At 40.7% G+C, this 8,774-nt stretch overlaps 1 pseudogene; it reads left to right on the top strand.

Annotated features, from left to right (window-relative positions):
- Window positions 1-8,568: 8,568 nt before the first annotated feature.
- LOC112469737 lies at window positions 8,569-8,687 on the top strand (annotated as a pseudogene).
- The last annotated feature ends 87 nt before the right edge of the window (window positions 8,688-8,774 follow it).

Here is an 8,774-nt window from a genome sequence, read left to right as displayed (position 1 = left end):
GTTGGTGGGACTGTGAGTTGTGGGAGGCGAAGTTTCAGGGAATCCTCTGGGCGGAGCGACCTCTGTTATCCAGTCTGATGACCTCTCACTATGGCGGTGCTGTGTCCACGCACTGGGATGGGGGAGGGCTCAACAAGGAATAATGGATACCACTGGCACTTCTGTACAGAGTGAGTCTCGCTTCGGCACTCACTCCAACAATATCTCCCTGTAAGTCTTGGTGCCCGCTGTGTGCAGCCGAACTGGCATCGGTGCTCAGAGCGAACCGGTCCGTCACCGCGAAAATCCTCTTGTGGACATGGCTCCTTTAAGAGGTGTCTGCCACTGCCACTTCTGCTGCCGCAGCCTCCGTCTCACTCAGCCGATTGAGATCAGGCAGGCTCGTGTCCTCGTCCCGTCCTACCTTCTGCCATTGCAGGGTGATTTCTTGGATTTTTCCCTAGTTGTATGGCTTGTTCATCTAGATCCCAGGTGATTTTTCTTTGCTCTTTGCTCCTTGTTTCCATCACAACTTTGATTTGGTCGCCAGAGGGATGAACAGAGCCTCTATAATTTACGCATTTTTTTCTCTCTATTTTTTCTTATTTTTAAGGTTTATTTTACATTTATATCTTTAATTCACCTCAGATTTATTTGTTTAGAAGCTTAATTTTGATATAATTTACATACCATACAATTCATCCTTTTAAAAGTGTACAATGAAATGCTTTTTATTATTTTCATAGGCTTGAGCAACCATCACCACACACTAATTTCAGAACATTTTTATCTCCTCTAAAGAAACCCTGTCTTCATTAGCAGTCACTTTATCTTCACCCTCTCTCTATTCCCCTGCAACCACTAATCTACTTTTTGTCTCTCTAGATTTGCCTACTCTGGTCATTTCATATAATGAATTCATACTATATGAATCTTTTGTGAATGACTTCTTTCGTCTTGTATAATGTTTTCAAGGTTAATCCATACTATAGTATGTATCAGTACTTAATTTCTTTTTTTGCTGAATAGTTAATATTCCATTGTATACATATACCACAATTTGGTTATGCACTCATCAGTTGGTTTGTTTTTACTTTTTGGCTATTATGAATAATGCTGCTATATACATTAGCATACAATTTTTGTGCGGAAGTATGATTTCAGTTCCTTTGGGTCTATACCTAGGAGGGTGATATGGTAACTCTATATTTAACTTTTTGAGAAACTGCAGTTTCTTTTCCACAGTGGCTGCACCATTTTACTTTACCACCAGCAATGCATGAGGGTTCTGATTTCTCCACATCCTTGCCAGTGCTTGTTATTACTTGTTTTACTTTCATTCCAGCCATCCCAGCAAGTACAAAATGGTGTCTCATTTCGATGTTGATTTCCATTTCTCTAAGGACTAATGATGTTGAGATATTTTTATGTGTAGATTGGCTATTTTTTTGTCTTCATTGGAAAAATGGTTATCCAGATCTTTCACCCATTTTTAAATCAAGTTGTCTTTTTATTAATCTGTTGTTAAGAGTTCTTTACATATTCTAGGTATAAATCCCTTATCAGATATATGATTTGCAAATATTTTCTCTCATTCTGTGGGTTGTCTTTTCATAGAAGGACATTGAGAAATATTTCTTCCTCTTCTATTTTTTTGGAAGAGTTTGAGGAGGATTAGTATTAGTTCTTTTTTGAATGTATGATAGCATTAATAAAGTCATCTGAGCCTGGGCTCTTCTTTATGGGAAGTTTTTAATTAATTACTAATTATCAGATTTACTTTTGTATGTGATGTTAAGGAAGGATTCTAACTTAAAAATTTTTTAAAATAGATAGCAAATTGTTCTAACATTATCTACTCAATAATCTACTTGTTCTTATTAATTACAAATACCACAAAAACTTCTTTAGACCAGTTTTGATCTCGATTGCAACCTTATCCCTGATGAGACACAGAAAGAATTTGCTTTATTGGTGGCTGTAATGTTGGCACCTTGAGAAATTCTTTGTCCTGTTGGCATGTGAGATTGGAAAACAGGAGGAACCAGGAATGGCTCATGACTTCCCTGTCTCACCATGGATGTGTCACTGTGGTCTGGACAGCCCACAGGGCCCACCCCACCAACACCCTCAAGCCTTCATCTCCCAGGCCCCCAGGCTGGGAGCACATCCTTGGATGCCTGCCTGCCTACACTGCAGCAGAGTAGATCCAAGCCAGGCCAGAGGCCACCACCCAATCTACTCTGGACTTGCTCTTGTGGCCTGGATCCCTGCCTTTAGTGACTTCCCAGACTTTGGAGTCAGCTTGCCCTGTTGGACCTACCCATCTTTCCTGCACCTCCCTGCATTCACATTCTTCTCAGACCTTGGATTTGGTCTTTTAACATACAGCAGAGTGTCTACCACTCCCTCCACACTCGGCAACAGTGAACCCTGGATTCTGTTTTCTTTCAGATCCAGGACACTACTAATTAGCAACTCTCTTCCTACTTCAGTACACGTCTCTGCTCATCCCTGAACTTCTCGTTCTGACCCTCTCTGCCCTGACTCATCCCACAATTGCTCATGTTGCAGCATGAACATTCTCACTGGGCACTGACACCCAGGAGATATGACCTTATACTTGATTCTGGACCCTCCACTCTCCTGATACTTTAATATATTAGAGAAGCATGTGCACCCATAGTAATAAATCAGGTGGTTGAGAGCAAGAGTGAATGCTGAGAAGGGATCCCTGTGGAATACCAACATTCAGAAGCCAGATAGGGGAGGAACAGCAGGAAAAGTAACCAGAGAGGTGGACAGAAAGCCAGAAGAACATGGTGATGGAAACATCAAGACATGAGAATGCTCCAGGATGGAGGAAGAGACAGCAGTACCGAATGCTACTGAGAGAATTCACATAAAATGCAGATTGAAAAGTATCCAAATGGATTTGGTGACACAAAGGTTATTGGTGACTTTAGCAAACTTCCATGTCAGTGATCAGGTAACTCCACTGATTAAAGGCTTCAAGGCTTCCCAGTGCCCTATAGATAAAGTGATCTCCACTCCACGATCACTTCTCACCACTTCCACATCCTCACCCCAGGCCCCAGCCATGCCAAACTACTCACATGGACAGCCGTGCTCCTGTGCTGTTCCCTCTGCCTGAAACCCTTTCCTCCTCTCAAACTCCCATATGTCTTTCCCGACTAGCTCAAGCACCATCTCCTCCAGGAAGCCTTCCCCGACCCCCAGATTGGGTTAGGTGGTCATCTTCTCTAGTCCCTTGCATCTTGTGTTGGGAGGAGCAAGGTATGTTTTCTCCCAGTTGCCTATATTGTCCATTTTGGTTCCCGAGTCCTCTGGCCAGGGACTGTTCCACTGTGTTCCCAAGCATGCAGGCAAGCAAATCTTGGTGATGAAAATGGGAGTGCATCCAACTTCCCTCTGACCAGATAAGTTAAACATTTGCAAGCCCAATTGGCCCTCAGCAATGGAGTGGCTGCGTCAGCACAGTCAGCCACAGACATCTCTTTGGTTTCAGATAAGTCAGATTTGCTGAGATCAGGGCCAGAAGTGCAATTCCTGGTAACCTAGTTCCAGGGGTCATTAGGTTGCGAAATCCCCAGCACCATTCAGGTCAGAGGCTTTTCATAGCACTACCTGCGTTTCCCCATATACCCTGGCCTCTGCCTCTCTTTATCTCTCCACCTGCCTTCCTTCCTGGGGCCCTTCCCTCGTTTATGCATCCTTCTTTTCAAACATCTGACATCCAGCTAACTCACATTCGCTTCTGCAATGATTAATCTTTACTGGGTCTTCTCTTGCCTCCCCACGTCTCCTCACCCAGTGCTTACACCGTGAAAAGGTAATTGTGAGTTTGCCCTCTCTGGTTGGGTTAAATCCCTAAGGGCAAGGAACATGCTCTCCCTTCTTTCATTTGCTGAGCTTGTTTTGCTAAACTGTACTTGCTAATTGATTTCAGGAAAATTGGACTTTTATATTATTACTGACCAAGAAGGCAAGCGTTAGAGTGCCAGAAGCTTCCTTGAGCCACTCTGAACATGGTTCTTAGGAGTGGAGGTGGAATTATGCAGGGTTTACCCTTTGTATGCTGCTTCCTTAAAATCTGATTCCAAACTCAGGGTTCGGGCAGCTCCTTACTTGAAGGCAAGGCGCCCCCGTGTGGGAGAATGCCATCTTCTCAGAAAGGTCAGACACTGTGCCACCTTTAACTCACACTTTCCCCCTTTTGGAAAGCCCTTCCTGGGGTTAAAGGGTAGATTAACTGTGCTTTTTAAAATATGTAATATTGCATATTGTTTTAATTCTGATAATAAAACTGGGCCTACTCACGTTATTAAATTTAGCAAATACAGCAAACTATAAAAAATCACTACAATCCTACTTTCTACAGATAACCGCTGTTGTCATTTTGGTATGTTTTTTTCTATGAAATATATGAGATATGTAAAGAATCTATATAAGGCTATACATATAATATAGAAGTTAAAATATAAATTTAACAGATGAGGTCATAGATCTACTTTTGTACATAGATGTACTTCTCTTGGTAGCTGTGCAGCTCAGCCCTATGCCTTCAAGTCTTGGAGTCCCTGTTTAACCCTGCAACCCACTTTCGCACCCCTCAGCACTTCTAGCTTCACTATCCTGCTCTCCTTTTGTTTTCTTTAACAATCACCTTTAACGTATTATACATTTTTCTTATTTCTTGTGTTTATTGTTTACTGCGTGTCTCTCCCTCACGCCCTCAGTGTAAACTCCAAGCACTTGTCAGTTTTGTTCAAGGATGTATGTATCCCAAATACCCAGAGCAGTGTCAACCACAGAGTAGGCGCTACATAACTCTTTGTGGAAGGATGACTTAACACTATATGTCTTTTGAACATATATAATAAACAAAAGTGTATAATACTCTATTTTATGGTTATATCATGATTCATTTAACCATTCCCCTATTGTATGTCATTTAGGCCAATTATAGTTTTTCATCATGATAAATAACATGTTGATAGACCTTTTTATACTTAAATCTATGCTCATATTTCCTATTATTTTCTTAGAGTATATTCCTAAAGGGTTAACTTCTGGGTCGTACGGCGGTAACGCTTAAAGTTTTCCTGATGGGCAATACCAGGTTGATTTCCACAGGGCTTGCACTGTATGATAATAGAAACTCTGTCTCGCCCAGGTTTTGCTGGCATTGACTATATGCTCTTTCTAATCTTGGCCAATTTCCAAACCAAAAAAAAATTATATTTCATTTTAATTTGCATGTCTCTGCTTTTTAAAGAGGTTACAAAAATTTTTGCAGGTATTGGCCATTTGGTTTTTTCCCCCCTGTGATATGTCGATTTACATATTTGCTCAATTTTTTAGAAATTTTTCTTATTGAACCATATGAGTTCTTTGTATTTAATATTAGTATTAATATCTATATCTTTAGGTATTACCTTTTGCTATATCCGTCACTCATGTTTTACCCAGTAGTTGTTTAACTTTTAATTATGACTTAAAAATATCTAGGAGTTAAAAAATTCTTTTGTACTATCTCTGAGCATTTATTTATTTATTTATTTTTGGTATGCGTTTTGCTGCTTTTGTGCTTAGAAAGTTGTTCTAAACACAAAGAAATTTTTTTTGTGGTCCTAATATTTATATTTAGTTCTTAAATTAATCTTGATATGTAGTTTAAGGTGGATATCTCAGTTAATTTTTCACCCCGAATGATCATGTTTCCAATGATACTAATTAAATAATTAATGACTTCTGATTATTTTATTATAATTTATAAAGTATTTAGGTATATTTGGATTTATTTTGGGGGTAGCAATTGATTTGCCAGTTTGTTGTAGCATTAGTACCATATTGCTTTGATTGTTGTAGCATTATAATACTTTTAATGTTTGTATTTTCAACTTTCTCCTTATCTTTCACAAAAAAATTTAGCTACGCTCCATTTCCCAAAATTTTAATGAGATTCCAGGGAGATGATTCAATTCAGTTAATTTAACACATACTTTTGAACATGTTCAGGCTTAATGACACTTCCCATTTGGGCTGCACTTTGCAGATTATAGCTCACTGCCACTGTCAGTGACTTTTTTCCCTCTCCATCTTAAAGAAGAGGAAGCAAAGGTGAAATAATGTCAGGCTCTATTATAGCTCTAGGAATGTCCCCTTGAGCTATTGCACACTGGATGGTAGGAGAATCTGCCTTCTGTAGCCGCAGGTGTGACTTCGGTTGCAGGAGGGGCAATGAGCCTGGACACATCTTCATGGATTTCCTCAGTCGAATCCTCAACTGGGTCAATTGCCTGAATTTTATGTTTTCACCAAAAGATTTGACTACGACCTCCAAACACATTTGCCAAACTTGGGGAAAAAATCAGAAAATTTTACATAAAAATCCAGATTTCCAGCTTTTCTTAAAACAAACAAAAAAAACACCCCCTCCCCCACCAAAACAAAAACAAAAACAGAGGACGTAGGCATTCCTATCTGGCAAAGATCAGTGGGAACCACCACTTTTAGATGACTCATGTGTTCTCTGGCCCATGTCACTTATTTTCTTCCTTGGCCTTGTAGACGTTTGAGGGGGTAATCCCAGTGGCTTGGGGACCAGGAACAGAGCTATAGTTCAGTGCCAACTTCAGTGGCTTCATCAGTTTGAACTAGGGAACATGCATCTAGTTGAGAAGTGCCTTGTGATGTTGTCACAGCTCTCACCACTCCTTCCCTGGGCAATGTTCCTTGTGATCTGCCAGTGTCAAACCCTGGCCTTTGCTCTGCTGTCTGCTAGACAATAGTGAGTTTGCCTTTTCTAGGCCTAGGAATTTGAAAACTTTGAGTATAAAAAGGACTAAGTTGTTAAAAAATTTGCAGGGGCCTATTTGTATATAGTGTTAAATGAGTAAGTAATTGAAAAATCTAGCTTCAAGAGGTAAATAGCTATGGATGAGAGAAAAAAAATCAGTGCTATTCAAATGAAGATGAGCCAGAGGAACCACACTGGCAATCACACTGGCGTGTGCCTCTGTGCTCCCTTCTTCTCTCCTCTCAGAACAGAAAGGAGGCAAACCAAGTACCCAGGGTCCCCAGAAGACCAATTCTGTGTACCTAGTGGCAAAGGCAACCTTTTGCCCTCTGCTTATTCAGAGCTCCTGGAGCAAGTCATGGCTCCACCCCACCACAAGGGGACCTTCTGAAGCAACAGCATAGGGCAAGCAAACTGATCCCTAAGGAATAGAGGAGCTGAGATTACTAAGAATTACTGTTTGAGAACCTCTTCAGTGCCCATGAGGAGGTCATGTTAGGACACCAGTGGTGAGCAAAGCTATATCTGAGTGCCCTCCTCATAGTAACCTGGCATGCCCCATCCTGTGGCTCAATCTGTACTAGGTCACCCAATTGCTCTTAGCCCTCGAGGTACCCCTCTCTCTCCCAAACTAAAACGTCACTTGCTATCTTTTGGCTCCTTTTACCCAGTCCACCCTCTACCTTCCATCTCCTTATAGAGCAGGCCCTGCGCCTCAGCAGAAGGGTCTCTGTGGTCACAAGCCTTCTAGGAAAATTGCCAACTCTGAGGGCCTCTCACAATTACTGGAAAGCAGCTTTAAAGATATAAACAGCTGCTGTAAAGACTGTGGTCAGAGCTATCAAACCACAGTAAACCTAACTTCTTTCTCCTGAAAACTGATTTCTGAGAAATAGTCTTTTCCCATTGAAAAGCTGGTCTGTCTCTAGTGGGAGAAATTCCAGTTCCTCAAGATTCTGTGATGGATAATGGTCCCCCTTAATCCAACCCTGCCTGCCTTTTCAGCATGAAACCAGTTTCATAGCCAAATCGGGCATTTTCCGGATATGCAATTGGTGCTTAATATATATCTTTTAAATCAAATTTACTCTTGCTTTAGCTGCTTGATTTTTGGGGGTGATGGAAACATATAATTACAATCATGCTGAAAGGCATTTGTTTCTAAAAGCTTCAATGTCTGGTTTTTAGAATAAAATGTGCTTTATTTTTAATGCCTTTTTTTTTTTTTTTTTTTTTGCTCCCTGTTTAAACACTGATTCCAGAATGGACTACCTTGGGAGCATGGATTAGAGGGTAATTATTATTTTAGTTCAAAATCTACAACAGGCAAGAAGCACAAATGGATTTGCCTGTGTTTAGATAAAACCAAGTGTTACCTCTCTTGCTGCTTTAATAAGTGCCATTTTTTTTTAAAATTGTTCAAACACTAGAAATCCCTAAACCTATGAAGAGAAAATGTGGCTTTGTGTGTGGTGGAATTTTATATGCTTTTTCACTTCAGCAAAATGAAGGAGTAAACCAAGAAAGAAAAAAGGCGGCGATACAGAAACAGGAGATCCGACAGGGGAGAAAAGCAAAGGGAATCCAAAGATGATGATACTGAAGGGCTACTGCAGGATGACAGTTGTGGACCAGGCACAGAGGAAAACCAGCCCAGATCTGAGCAGGTCAGAAGGCTCTGGGAGACAGTTCTTCAGGAAGATGAAATTTATAAAAAACTGATGCGGATAACTGTCTTGAGAAGAGACTCAAATAACTGGAGGAGAGTCTATGGCTATGCCACCCTGAATGTGCCTGATCTCATCTAATCTTGGAATCTAAGCAGGGTCGGGCCTGGTTAGTACTTGGATGGGAGACCACCTTGGAATACCAGGTGCTGTGTAGGCGTTAAAAAAAAAAAGAAAACCTGGTGGAGAATTCAAGGATGGATTACTGAAAAGTTCATGTAAAGCTAATAAAAAAACAACAGGTA

Source organism: Pteropus alecto, unplaced genomic scaffold, assembly GCF_000325575.1.
Source record: "Pteropus alecto unplaced genomic scaffold, ASM32557v1 scaffold86, whole genome shotgun sequence".
Taxonomy (NCBI): domain Eukaryota; kingdom Metazoa; phylum Chordata; class Mammalia; order Chiroptera; family Pteropodidae; genus Pteropus; species Pteropus alecto.
Note: the sequence above shows the minus strand (reverse complement) of the source record. Positions and strands in the feature narration are given on the sequence as shown.